Source organism: Schistocerca piceifrons, unplaced genomic scaffold (genome assembly GCF_021461385.2).
Source record: "Schistocerca piceifrons isolate TAMUIC-IGC-003096 unplaced genomic scaffold, iqSchPice1.1 HiC_scaffold_571, whole genome shotgun sequence".
NCBI lineage: Eukaryota > Metazoa > Arthropoda > Insecta > Orthoptera > Acrididae > Schistocerca > Schistocerca piceifrons.
In genome coordinates this window covers 182,505-196,600 of record NW_025728812.1, presented here as the reverse complement: position 1 = coordinate 196,600, position 14,096 = coordinate 182,505, and the positions used below count along the sequence as shown (strand labels likewise).

At 49.6% G+C, this 14,096-nt stretch overlaps 6 non-coding genes across 6 annotated transcripts; all 6 read left to right on the top strand.

Moving 5' to 3' along the window:
- Positions 1-180: 180 nt before the first annotated feature.
- Trnae-uuc lies at positions 181-252 on the top strand. The gene has a single exon. It is a non-coding gene; the product is annotated as a tRNA-Glu (tRNA).
- Positions 253-457: 205 nt separating this feature from the next.
- Positions 458-531, top strand: Trnai-aau. The gene has a single exon. It is a non-coding gene; the product is annotated as a tRNA-Ile (tRNA).
- A 1,021-nt stretch (positions 532-1,552) lies between these two features.
- Trnag-gcc lies at positions 1,553-1,623 on the top strand. The gene has a single exon. It is a non-coding gene; the product is annotated as a tRNA-Gly (tRNA).
- A 379-nt stretch (positions 1,624-2,002) lies between these two features.
- Positions 2,003-2,075, top strand: Trnam-cau. Its single transcript has one exon. It is a non-coding gene; the product is annotated as a tRNA-Met (tRNA).
- Positions 2,076-2,381: 306 nt separating this feature from the next.
- On the top strand, positions 2,382-2,453 carry Trnae-uuc. The gene has a single exon. It is a non-coding gene; the product is annotated as a tRNA-Glu (tRNA).
- Positions 2,454-2,651: 198 nt separating this feature from the next.
- Trnai-aau lies at positions 2,652-2,725 on the top strand. The gene has a single exon. It is a non-coding gene; the product is annotated as a tRNA-Ile (tRNA).
- Positions 2,726-14,096: the final 11,371 nt, after the last annotated feature.

Below are 14,096 nucleotides of genomic sequence, written 5' to 3'. Positions count from 1 at the left end.
CCCTTTTCCTCTTCTCCCAGCAGAGCATGAAGCCAAAAGCATTGCTCTGCGACGTTTGAGGTGCGCGCCTTGCCAGTCAGTATGTGCAAAGATGCTCGCAAAGAGAGAGGGGGCGCCGACGCCGGCACTCGACACGAAATGCGCCAAGCGACCGTACGACGGTCGAACGAAACGTCCACATCCGGTGTGGTCTAGTGGCTAGGATACCTGGCTTTCACCCAGGAGGCCCGGGTTCGATTCCCGGTACCGGAACGGAATTTTTTCCACACGAATCGTGGCAAGTTTGAGCTGTCCGAGCAGCCGTTTGCCGTCCTGCTCGCAATATAGCTACTGTTTCGTGACCGTCAGCAGAATATAGACTAGGGAAGCAGACACACGACGACCTACGACCATAGAAAAGGTGTATGGCTTCATGCCACCTGTTTCCAGCGTAGGGCTGAGCAACTGCATCTGCCGAGGCCCGTTAGCTCAGTTGGTTAGAGCGTCGTGCTAATAACGCGAAGGTCGTGGGTTCGATCCCCCCACGGGCCACTACTCTTTTACTACTACGAAAAGGCAGCGCCGATTTCAGCTGGCGAGTGTGATGACCAAAAGATCATCACCCTGCGTGGAAGTTGACAGAGGATCCGAACCCGACTCGTCGGGAAGCGCTACAGCATTCACTCGGCAATGGCCATAATATCTTGAATACACTGGTTCTCAACCGATAAAGAGAAAATGAAAGAAAATGTCCGATTGCCGATGCGTAACAACTTTGGCCCTTGTCAGTACTTGGGCGGGTGAGCGCATGGGAACACAGGGCACTATTTGCACTTTTACTTCCTATTTTTGTTTCTCCTTTGTTTCGGAGCTACAGCCCGATTCGGTCAGGGAGACGCCACCGTGAAATGAAGGGGGCGTGCTGTGTGTCCATCGCCTCGCCTCTCCTTACCTCTCAGTCGTTTCTCGTGCTTGTCGTTTTGATAAAGCCGATTTGAGAGCGTCAGCTCTCGCGTCAGCTGAGCAAAGTCGAGACAAGTCGAGACACGAGACCAAGTCGAGAACACACTAAGGGCTGGTATGCAGCGAGTAAGAGGGCGAAAAAACAATAATTAAGAGCGCGTGGCAAAAGTACTCATACGCGAAATTAAAAAGCCTGCTGCGGTGGCCGGGAATCGAACGCGGATCAACTGCTTGGAAGGGCAACTATGCTGACCATTACACCACCACCGCACAAGCGAGCGCCGCGCGTCCGCGCTGTGTCGGCTTCCCGCCAGTCGGCAGCGGCCGAAGGTGATCGTACCTGGCAGGCGCATTTCGAGGCAGGCTAGGGGAGCACATCCAGACGCATTCGGACAGCGTATCCGCGCACATTTCGCATCCTTTGGCAAGAGTTGGGCGCCGGCGACGCAAGAGTACGCAGAGGACCGCGTTCTGGCGGCATTTTTAAGCGGCAGTGCAGGGATTCAGCGTCTGCAGCATCTTTCCCACAGAATGCTACGGCGCTTGACGGCAGTCCCACTTTCCTTGAGACATCTGCTCGGGAAGCAGCGTCAAGTTACCGCTGGCCCCAGCATCGGTGGTTCAGTGGTAGAATGCTCGCCTGCCACGCGGGCGGCCCGGGTTCGATTCCCGGCCGATGCATCATTTTGCTTTTCCCGCGATGATGCTGCCGCGTGGCTTGAGCGCTTGAGATGCACGATCCACAAGAATGTGTAGCTGGATTTCCTTGAGAAGGACCGAGAACGCAGCACTCGCGGGTCCCACTAGGACGCTCGCATCATGTTCTACAGACTAGCGTCGGCCTGGCCTCACAAGTTGCTGGGTCCGGGTGCCTCCGAGGCTCTGAACTTTAACGACAAGGAGTGCTGCCTATCGTTGCAACAGCTGCAGCAGCACCGCAATCAACTGGGCCGGCAGTGCACGTGTAGCAACAGAACACGTTATCCAGGAAGTACAGTGTCTCTACGTCTAATATTGGGTACTGTATTTACCCAGTTTCCAGGACAAGCGGTGCACCCGTGCCTCGGTAGCGCAGTAGGCAGCGCGTAAGTCTCATAATCTTAAGGTCGTGAGTTCGATCCTCACCCGGGGCATTTAATTTTCTGTGACTGATGGTGGTGCTGTTGCTAGGGCGCCAACGTATTTCTTGTTTGTTATCCACAACGTTTCAACGCTTCAGCGGGAAAATGTTTACTTCCTGTTATTGCTACTTACAGCTTCCCTTTTCCTCTTCTCCCAGCAGAGCATGAAGCCAAAAGCATTGCTCTGCGACGTTTGAGGTGCGCGCCTTGCCAGTCAGTATGTGCAAAGATGCTCGCAAAGAGAGAGGGGCGCCGACGCGGCACTCGACACGAAATGCGCCAAGCGACCGTACGAACGGTCAGAACGAAACGTCCACATCCGGTGTGGTCTAGTGGCTAGGATACCTGGCTTTCACCCAGGAGGCCCGGGTTCGATTCCCGGTACCGGAACGGAATTTTTTCCACACGAATCGTGGCAAGTTTGAGCTGTCCGAGCAGCCGTTTGCCGTCCTGCTCGCAATATAGCTACTGTTTCGTGACCGTCAGCAGAATATAGACTAGGGAAGCAGACACACGACGACCATAGAAAAGGTGTATGGCTTCATGCCACCTGTTTCCAGCGTAGGGCTGAGCAACTGCATCTGCCGAGGCCCGTTAGCTCAGTTGGTTAGAGCGTCGTGCTAATAACGCGAAGGTCGTGGGTTCGATCCCCCCACGGGCCACTACTCTTTTACTACTACGAAAAGGCCAGCGCCGATTTCAGCTGGCGAGTGTGATGACCAAAAGATCATCACCCTGCGTGGAAGTTGACAGAGGATCCGAACCCGACTCGTCGGGAAGCGCTACAGCATTCACTCGGCAATGGCCATAATATCTTGAATACACTGGTTCTCAACCGATAAAGAGAAAATGAAAGAAAATGTCCGATTGCCGATGCGTAACAACTTTGGCCCTTGTCAGTACTTGGGCGGGTGAGCGCATGGGAACACAGGGCACTATTTGCACTTTTACTTCCTATTTTTGTTTCTCCTTTGTTTTCGGAGCTACAGCCCGAATTCGGTCAGGGAGACGCCACGTGAAATGAAGGGGCGTGCTGTGTGTCCATCGCCTCGCCTCTCCTTACCTCTCTCAGTCGTTTCTCGTGCTTGTCGTTTTGATAAAGGCCGATTGAGAGCGTCAGCTCTCGCGTCAGCTGAGCAAAGTCGAGACAAGTCGAGACACGAGACAAGTCGAGACACACTAAGGGCTGGTATGCAGCGAGTAAGAGGGCGAAAAAACAATAATTTAAGAGCGCGTGGCAAAAGTACTCATACGCGAAATTAAAAGCCTGCTGCGGTGGCCGGGAATCGAACGCGGATCAACTGCTTGGAAGGCAACTATGCTGACCATTACACCAGTTCCGCTTTAGACGCCGTGCAGTGTGGACGTGCCTAGTCTTCCCGCTCCGCCGTAGCGTTACGTATAGTGGACTATCATTTTTGTTTACGTGTTGTGTTGCAACTTCTGTGAGTGTTTCTTCGTCGTTGTTTCGTACCTGTGTTTTTTTTTTTCTGTCCTTATTTCAGTGTTTTTTGTATAGCGGTTTCGACCGCATATTTTGAAAATGTCGTCCCAGGTTATTCCTCGTCAGGCTACAGTTAGTTTTGCTTTTGACAAGTCAACCCGCCATGTGCAACCCCAGTTCTCTTGAGATTCATGATTGGTTGGTAGATACCTTTGGTGTTCATTCGGATCAGGTGCACACTGCTTATTTTGATACCGAACTGTATGTTTTCTTTGTTAAGTTTATGGACCTCACTTCAGGTTGATAAAATTCTTTCTAAATATGGTCATCAAGTTCTCTTTCGGCATCGGGATGATTCTGTAAGTACCGTGCTGCTTTCCAATGCTTCCATCACGTATACCAATGTTCGTGTTTACAACCTTCCGCCGGAGGTGGATAATGTCTATCTTAAGGAGGGTCTACAGAAGTATGGTGATGTAAAGAGCATTCGCCTTGAACGCTGGTCAAGCCAACATCGCCTGCAATGTTACAGTGGTATTCGTTCAGTCGAAATGCACGTTAAGCAGAATATTCCATCTCACCTGCAGATCGGTGGATATCGTGTCCATGTAACATATAGTGGTCAGGTTGGCACCTGTTTTTTGTGCAATGAAAGTGGTCACGTGCGTACCGACTGTCCGCGGAGAGTTTTTGTTTTAAAAAATTCTCTCGAACAGCGTCGCAAGTTAACGGTCGCTGACCTCGTTGCAGGTGGTTCTGCTCTTGGTGTAGCACAGTCCGGTGGTAGTAGCGCCCCGCCACAGGTTTTGCGCACCCCCTGATACAGAATTTCCTCCTTTGCGTGCTCAATCTGATGTTGTTCCGTCTGTCCCTCAGGTGGGTGTGCCACTTTTGAATAATAAGAGGCGTCGCCCACACGATGGAAATAGTACGGATGATGGATCTCCCTGAGATGCCCCAGTCCGAGCGACCGGCATCCTCCGAGCCACTGTGTACTGTAGCTGCTCCCTGCCTCCTGAGTAGCGGTTCCGGTGGCGGCTGCTGGCGCCCCTCCGGCCTCCGACGCAGCTTCTCTCGAGTCGGGTCGTCGGTCGGGCCTGTTGGCGCCGTCTTCCGAACCGACTTCGATGTCACAACAAGTGGAGCCGCGACAACTTCCTGCTTCGCTGCCCCATACCTCTGCAGCGGAGCTGCTCCGCTTCCTTCCAACTCTGCGGCTCGGACCTTCCTGCTCACGTTTCGCCTCCGTGCAGTCCATGTTTGCGGAAGCTAGTGCGGGTGTTGACCCATTCCGTTTTGTCGGATGTTTCCCCCGCGACCCCGGATCCCGCATGTGGACCGGCGCGGGTGGTGTCGGATACAGAACTTGACCCTCCTACGTCACCGGCGGCAGAAGTTCCCTTGCCCGTCAGTCGACGCAAGTTACGCGTTCAGCCGAACGTTAATGCTGTTCGTAAAAAACCGAAACGTAAGGGATCCGCGGAAACGGGGTAGCAGTCCCCCTCCCTCGGATGCCTCCGTCACCCCTGCTATGGACTGTGTATGCTGGTGCGTCGGTGTAGGTGATTTGTTTTCTCGCTTTTCTCTCTATGGTTCAAGCATACACCTTTCTTACCTTAATGTTAACCGTATTGAGTCCGACGTTCGCATTGCCTCTTTGCGGCAGTTTATTTACGACGCCTGTGCGGACGTAGTGTTTTTGCAGGAAGTGTTGTTTTCTGATCTCTCTCTACCTGGATTTCAAACTGTTTTTAATGTCGCGCCGGAATATTCAACAGGAACTGCTCTTTTCTTTCGAGAGGGCATTCCTATTACTGACATTGAATTCCTTGACTCTGGCCGTGGGATTGGTTGTCGTCTCTTTGATCTCGCCTCGTTGTTTTGTATGCCCCCTCTGGTTCGGTCACACTGTGGCTCGATCGCGCTTTTATAAAGAAGAGCTTATTTATCTTTTGCGCCAGAGTCCCCGGAGTCTCCTGCTCGGAGGCGATTTTAATTGTGTTTTACGCCCTGCAGACCAGTCCCCCAATTTTAATTATTGCCGTGATTTACATGACTTAGTTCGTACGATGCATCTGCGTGATGTTTGGGAACACAAATATCCAACCTGGTGAAATATACGTTTTTTACCGCGTCCTCATGCAGTAGACTCGACAGATTCTATATATCTGATTTTTTATGTGATAAAATTCTTTCTGTCGATGTTATTCCTACTAGTTTTTCTGACCATTGTGCTTTTACTGCAACTGTAAATCTTAGTCGCCAACCTGCAAAACTTTATCGTTCCCAGTGGATGTTAATGTTTCCCACCTTGCCGACAGTGCTATGGATGATGTTATAAGTGGCGTGTGGGAGCGATGTCTTCGCTCTGTCGCCGATACCCCTACTTGCTGGTTTGGTGGACTGCGTTTGCCAAGCCCAAGATTCGTCAGACTTTGATTTTCTACTGTGCTGCTAGGACGCGTGATTTTAAGAACACGTATGAATATTACTACTCTGTCCTGCGTGAACTATATGACGCGGCGGGTACCTCTCCACTGCGGATCCATGATGTTCGTCGTATTAAAGCCAAGCTCTTGAGCCTTAAACGACGACAGATGGATGGTCTGCGAGTTAAGTCGAAACCTCACTCTCTTGTTGAAGGTGAACTGACATCCTTGTACCACCTGCTACGGCATCAGACTCGTCGTCGCCGCTCCTTCATCTCTTCTCTTACGGTGGATGATGGGCGACGGCTTATTGCACAGGAGGAAATGGTTCGTGCTCTTCATCAGTATTACACTAGTCTATATTCTGCCGATGATTCTGGTGAGTCTCTTTCGGATGATGTCTTTGGGGATCTAACTGCGACGATCGCGCCTGACGCGAACGGCGAATTTCTCCGGGAGTTCCAGGTAGATGATGTTTTCGATTTTATTGCTCGCTCTCCGTCCAGTAAATCGCCGGGTCCAGACGGCCTGCCTAAAGAATTTTATCTCCGTTTTTTGGCCTCTTTTGGGTGGCATTTTTACGCAGATTTTAAATGAGATTGTCAGGGGGATGGATGTGCCTGCCGATTTTAAAGTAGGGAAAATTGTTTTAATCCCGAAGTCCTCTGGTCGTTTATCTGCTGCCAATCTTCGTCCGCTCACATTGCTGAATTTTGACTACAAGACAGCTGCTAGAGCGCTCAATAGCCGGTTGTCTTCTCTGCTTCGAGGTGTGATTGGTGCACATCAATGTTGTTTTCATGATAGATCTATTCTGACACCAGTAGCCGAATATCGGGATGTTGTCTCGGTTGCGGCGGTTACAAACGTACATTGTGCCTTTGCCTTCCTTGATTTTTATAAGGCTTTTGATCACGTCAGTCATGTGTTTTTAGATCGTGTTTTAGGTACAATAGTTTTAACGCTTCATCACGTGGTGTTCTTGGCATTTGTATAGGGGAATAACAGCTCGGGTGTCAGTCAATGGGCAGCTGACGCCGCCCATTGCTATCCGCCGCGGAGTGCCTCAGGGTAGTCCGCTCTCTATGTCTTTATTCGTATTGTCCCTGGAACCGCTGCTTCGGACTATTGCTCTCAAGCTTCAGGGTATGTCCCTCTCTGGTGGGAAGCTCTCTGTTAAGGCATATGCGGATGATGTCGTTGTTCTCCTCCGTCAACGTGATGATATCCCGTTGTTGAAAGGGGCAGTTGATGCATACTGTCGTGTCTCTGGAGCGCGTCTCAATCAGGGTAAATGTAAGTTCCTTGATATTCGAGGATTTCGCGATGCTGACGTCCCTTGGGCCACTTTTGTCGATCGCCATACGTCCTTGGGGATTATCATTGATCGGTGTCCTCTAAAAATGGCGGCTCTCAATTGGAAATCTGTCACCGAGAAGATACAGGGGGCTCTGATGGTCCATGAGCAGCGCTCTGCTACCATTTTGCAAAAAGTCAGAATTTTAGACACCTACGTTCTATGTAAAGCTTATTATGTTGCTCAGCTGTTCCCACTTCCTATGATGGTGGCGAAAAGGTTGCGCCAATTGTCGAGCAGGTTTATATGGAAGGGACATCTATTCAAGTTACGTTACGAGGTAATGACGAAACCGCGTCTCTCCGGAGGCTTGGGCCTCTCTGACATTACTCGCAAGGCGTCTGCTTTGTACGTCCGCCGAACGACTCTAATTGTTACGCAAGAAGTGACTTCGATTACATCCAGGCTTTTTACTGTTGTGCGTCCGGCGAGCCTTGCTCCACCTGTCGATGTCGGACGCCTAAATTTTAAGTTGAAACACATTCGGGAATTTTACATTGCGGTGAGTTACCTCGGTGACGTTTTCTTGCGGCGACCGGTGCCAACGACCAAGGGCTTGATTGCCCGCTGGGAGGGGCTGGCCGGTCCCAATCCAATAGAACTGGCGTCTCCATCTGTGTCCTGGAGGAACGTCTGGAAGAACGTTAGTCTGCCGATCACTCTATGCCGTGGCGTCCACGTGGTATAGGGTAATAAATAATTTGGTTCCCACCAATGTACGACTGCACCGTATTGGTCTTTCTGACACGGACACCTGTACTCGGTGTGGTCTCCTGGATACCCTTGAACATCGATTCACCTGCTGTGGGCACCTTGCTAATTGGCGTTGGCTCAGGAAACAACTTGCTTTTGTCACTAGGTCTGCTGAAGCCGCTTATACTATTGACATCATCGTCCGGCCCGATTCTTCCTTTTTTCCGCGACGAAGCTCAATACCGTCATGTGTTGATTGGCCATTTCGTACATTTTGTCAACAGTTGTCATGAAGAGGATGGACACCTAGCGTTTCGCCAGTACATGCTTACTGCTTACTGGCAGCGCTTGCGATTGCCAGGCCCTCCGAGATGATTTTGCCAATATGCTTAGCCTGACATTTGAAAGAGAGGGTGTTGGCTAAGGTCACCTGTGTGAGCCATTTTCTTTTATACTGTTTCTGGATTTGCCGCCTTTATGTATGTTTCTTCTCTACACCAGGACTGAAGTTTCCGTGTTTTTTTTTGTTTTTTTTTTTTTTAATCTTTATTTCACAAAGCAGTCTACATTATATAGTCATGTTTTGGATTTTAATTTCAGTAGTGTACTTCTTTTGAAGTGGCTGTGTTGTGGATGTTCCTTAATATTTTTTTTTTTTCAATAGACATATTTGTTAGAGGAACAATAATTACGCTTTCATTTGCTCATAATGAGCTGAGACTGAATTGCAGGCATTTATATATAAAAAAAAAAAAAAAAAAAAAAAAAAAAAAAAAAAAAAAAGGGGTATGATTCCTGCTTTGGGTGCAGGAGGTCCGGGTTCATATCCGGGACAGGCCCTACTTTTCACTTTCGCGACAACCCAGCACTACGATAAACTTGCGAGTCTCTGAAAGTAAGCCATGCAGCAAGAAAAACAGCATGTCGGGCCACCGCCCATGAGACTCATAGGTGCGTCTTATGGATAGCAATCTACGTGGCAGGATTAAGCCGTCTTCGCTTAAAAAAAAAAAAAAAAAAAAAAAAAAAAAAAAAAAGTTGGTTAGAGCGTCGTGCTAATAACGCGAAGGTCGTGGGTTCGATCCCCCCACGGGCCACTACTCTTTTACCTACTACGAAAAGGCAGCGCCGATTTCAGCTGGCGAGTGTGATGACCAAAAGATCATCACCCTGCGTGGAAGTTGACAGAGGATCCGAACCCGACTCGTCGGGAAGCGCTACAGCATTCACTCGGCAATGGGCCATAATATCTTGAATACACTGGTTCTCAACCGATAAAGAGAAAATGAAAGAAAATGTCCGATTGCCGATGCGTAACAACTTTGGCCCTTGTCAGTACTTGGCGGGTGAGCGGCATGGGAACACAGGGCACTATTTGCACTTTTACTTCCTATTTTTGTTTCTCCTTTGTTTTCGGAGCTACAGCCGCATTCGGTCAGGGAGACGCCACCGTGAAATGAAGGGGCGTGCTGTGTGTCCATCGCCTCGCCTCTCCTTACCTCTCTCAGTCGTTTCTCGTGCTTGTCGTTTTGATAAAGGCCGATTTGAGAGCGTCAGCTCTCGCGTCAGCTGAGCAAAGTCGAGACAAGTCGAGGACACGAGACAAGTCGAGACACACTAAGGGCTGGTATGCAGCGAGTAAGAGGGCGAAAAAACAATAATTTAAGAGCGCGTGGCAAAAGTACTCATACGCGAAATTAAAAGCCTGCTGCGGTGGCCGGGAATCGAACGCGGATCAACTGCTTGGAAGGCAACTATGCTGACCATTACACCAGTTCCGCTTTAGACGCCGTGCAGTGTGGACGTGCCTAGTCTTCCGCTCCGCCGTAGCGTTACGTATAGTGGACTATCATTTTTGTTTACGTGTTGTGTTGCAACTTCTGTGAGTGTTTCTTCGTCGTTGTTTCGTACCTTGTGTTTTTTTTTTCTGTCCTTATTTCAGTGTTTTTTGTATAGCGGTTTCGACCGCATATTTTGAAAATGTCGTCCCAGGTTATTCCTCGTCAGGCTACAGTTAGTTTTGCTTTTGACAAGTCAACCCGCCATGTGCAACCCAGTTCTCTTGAGATTCATGATTGGTTGGTAGATACCTTTGGTGTTCATTCGGATCAGGTGCACACTGCTTATTTTGATACCGAACTGTATGTTTTCTTTGTTAAGTTTATGGACCCACTTCAGGTTGATAAAATTCTTTCTAAATATGGTCATCAAGTTCTCTTTCGGCATCGGGATGATTCTGTAAGTACCGTGCTGCTTTCCAATGCTTCCATCACGTATACCAATGTTCGTGTTTACAACCTTCCGCCGGAGGTGGATAATGTCTATCTTAAGGAGGGTCTACAGAAGTATGGTGATGTAAAGAGCATTCGCCTTGAACGCTGGTCAAGCCAACATCGCCTGCAATGTTACAGTGGTATTCGTTCAGTCGAAATGCACGTTAAGCAGAATATTCCATCTCACCTGCAGATCGGTGGATATCGTGTCCATGTAACATATAGTGGTCAGGTTGGCACCTGTTTTTTGTGCAATGAAATGTGGTCACGTGCGTACCGACTGTCCGCGGAGAGTTTTTGTTTTAAAAAATTCTCTCGAACAGCGTCGCAAGTTAACGGTCGCTGACCTCGTTGCAGGTGGTTCTGCTCTTGGTGTAGCACAGTCCGGTGGTAGTAGCGCCCCGCCACAGGTTTTGCGCACCCCTGATACAGAATTTCCTCCTTTGCGTGCTCAATCTGATGTTGTTCCGTCTGTCCCTCAGGTGGGTGTGCCACTTTTGAATAATAAGAGGCGTCGCCCACACGATGGAAATAGTACGGATGAGGATCTCCCTGAGATGCCCCAGTCCGAGCGACCGGCATCCTCCGAGCCACTGTGTACTGTAGCTGCTCCCTGCCCTCCTGAGGTAGCGGTTCCGGTGGCGGCTGCTGGCGCCCCTCCGGCCTCCGACGCAGCTTCTCTCGAGTCGGGTCGTCGGTCGGGCCTGTTGGCGCCGTCTTCCGAACCGACTTCGATGTCACAACAAGTGGAGCCGCGACAACTTCCTGCTTCGCTGCCCCATACCTCTGCCAGCGGAGCTGCTCCGCTTCCTTCCAACTCTGCGGCCTCGGACCTTCCTGCTCACGTTTCGCCTCCGTGCAGTCCATGTTTGCCGGAAGCTAGTGCGGTGTTGACCATTCCGTTTTGTCGGATGTTTCCCCCGCGACCCCGGATCCCGCATGTGGACCGGCGCGGGTGGTGTCGGATACAGAACTTGACCCTCCTACGTCACCGGCGGCAGAAGTTCCCTTGCCCGTCAGTCGACGCAAGTTACGCGTTCAGCCGAACGTTAATGCTGTTCGTAAAAAACCGAAACGTAAGGGATCCGCGGAACGGGGTAGCAGTCCCCCTCCCTCGGATGCCTCCGTCACCCCTGCTATGGACTGTGATGCTGGTGCGTCGGTGTAGGTGATTTGTTTTCTCGCTTTTCTCTCTATGGTTCAAGCATACACCTTTCTTACCTTAAATGTTAACCGTATTGAGTCCGACGTTCGCATTGCCTCTTTGCGGCAGTTTATTTACGACGCCTGTGCGGACGTAGTGTTTTTGCAGGAAGTGTTGTTTTCTGATCTCTCTCTACCTGGATTTCAAACTGTTTTTAATGTCGCGCCGGAATATTCAACAGGAACTGCTCTTTTCTTTCGAGAGGGCATTCCTATTACTGACATTGAATTCCTTGACTCTGGCCGTGGGATTGGTTGTCGTCTCTTTGATCTCCGCCTCGTTGTTTTGTATGCCCCCTCTGGTTCGGGTCACACTGTGGCTCGATCGCGCTTTTATAAAGAAGAGCTTATTTATCTTTTGCGCCAGAGTCCCCGGAGTCTCCTGCTCGGAGGCGATTTTAATTGTGTTTTACGCCCTGCAGACCAGTCCCCCAATTTTAATTATTGCCGTGATTTACATGACTTAGTTCGTACGATGCATCTGCGTGATGTTTGGGAACACAAATATCCAACCCTGGTGAAATATACGTTTTTTACCGCGTCCTCATGCAGTAGACTCGACAGATTCTATATATCTGATTTTTTATGTGATAAAATTCTTTCTGTCGATGTTATTCCTACTAGTTTTTCTGACCATTGTGCTTTTACTGCAACTGTAAATCTTAGTCGCCAACCTGCAAAACTTTATCGTTCCCAGTGGATGTTAAATGTTTCCCACCTTGCCGACAGTGCTATGGATGATGTTATAAGTGGCGTGTGGGAGCGATGTCTTCGCTCTGTCCCGCGATACCCCTACTTGCTGGTTTGGTGGACTGCGTTTGCCAAGCCCAAGATTCGTCAGACTTTGATTTTCTACTGTGCTGCTAGGACGCGTGATTTTAAGAACACGTATGAATATTACTACTCTGTCCTGCGTGAACTATATGACGCGGCGGGTACCTCTCCACTGCGGATCCATGATGTTCGTCGTATTAAAGCCAAGCTCTTGAGCCTTAAACGACGACAGATGGATGGTCTGCGAGTTAAGTCGAAACCTCACTCTCTTGTTGAAGGTGAACTGACATCCTTGTACCACCTGCTACGGCATCAGACTCGTCGTCGCCGCTCCTTCATCTCTTCTCTTACGGTGGATGATGGGCGACGGCTTATTGCACAGGAGGAAATGGTTCGTGCTCTTCATCAGTATTACACTAGTCTATATTCTGCCGATGATTCTGGTGAGTCTCTTTCGGATGATGTCTTTGGGGATCTAACTGCGACGATCGCGCCTGACGCGAACGGCGAATTTCTCCGGGAGTTCCAGGTAGATGATGTTTTCGATTTTATTGCTCGCTCTCCGTCCAGTAAATCGCCGGGTCCAGACGGCCTGCCTAAAGAATTTTATCTCCGTTTTTGGCCTCTTTTGGGTGGCATTTTTACGCAGATTTTAAATGAGATTGTCAGGGGGATGGATGTGCCTGCCGATTTTAAAGTAGGGAAAATTGTTTTAATCCCGAAGTCCTCTGGTCGTTTATCTGCTGCCAATCTTCGTCCGCTCACATTGCTGAATTTTGACTACAAGACAGCTGCTAGAGCGCTCAATAGCCGGTTGTCTTCTCTGCTTCGAGGTGTGATTGGTGCACATCAATGTTGTTTTCATGATAGATCTATTCTGACACCAGTAGCCGAATATCGGGATGTTGTCTCGGTTGCGGCGGTTACAAACGTACATTGTGCCTTTGCCTTCCTTGATTTTTATAAGGCTTTTGATCACGTCAGTCATGTGTTTTTAGATCGTGTTTTAGGTACAATAGGTTTTAACGCTTCATCACGTGGTGTTCTTGGCAATTTGTATAGGGGAATAACAGCTCGGGTGTCAGTCAATGGGCAGCTGACGCCGCCCATTGCTATCCGCCGCGGAGTGCCTCAGGGTAGTCCGCTCTCTATGTCTTTATTCGTATTGTCCCTGGAACCGCTGCTTCGGACTATTGCTCTCAAGCTTCAGGGTATGTCCCTCTCTGGTGGGAAGCTCTCTGTTAAGGCATATGCGGATGATGTCGTTGTTCTCCTCCGTCAACGTGATGATATCCCGTTGTTGAAAGGGGCAGTTGATGCATACTGTCGTGTCTCTGGAGCGCGTCTCAATCAGGGTAAATGTAAGTTCCTTGATATTCGAGGATTTCGCGATGCTGACGTCCCTTGGGCCACTTTTGTCGATCGCCATACGTCCTTGGGGATTATCATTGATCGGTGTCCTCTAAAAATGGCGGCTCTCAATTGGAAATCTGTCACCGAGAAGATACAGGGGGCTCTGATGGTCCATGAGCAGCGCTCTGCTACCATTTTGCAAAAAGTCAGAATTTTAGACACCTACGTTCTATGTAAAGCTTATTATGTTGCTCAGCTGTTCCCACTTCCTATGATGGTGGCGAAAAGGTTGCGCCAATTGTCGAGCAGGTTTATATGGAAGGGACATCTATTCAAGTTACGTTACGAGGTAATGACGAAACCGCGTCTCTCCGGAGGCTTGGGCCTCTCTGACATTACTCGCAAGGCGTCTGCTTTGTACGTCCGCCGAACGACTCTAATTGTTACGCAAGAAGTGACTTCGATTACATCCAGGCTTTTTACTGTTGTGCGTCCGGCGAGCCTTGC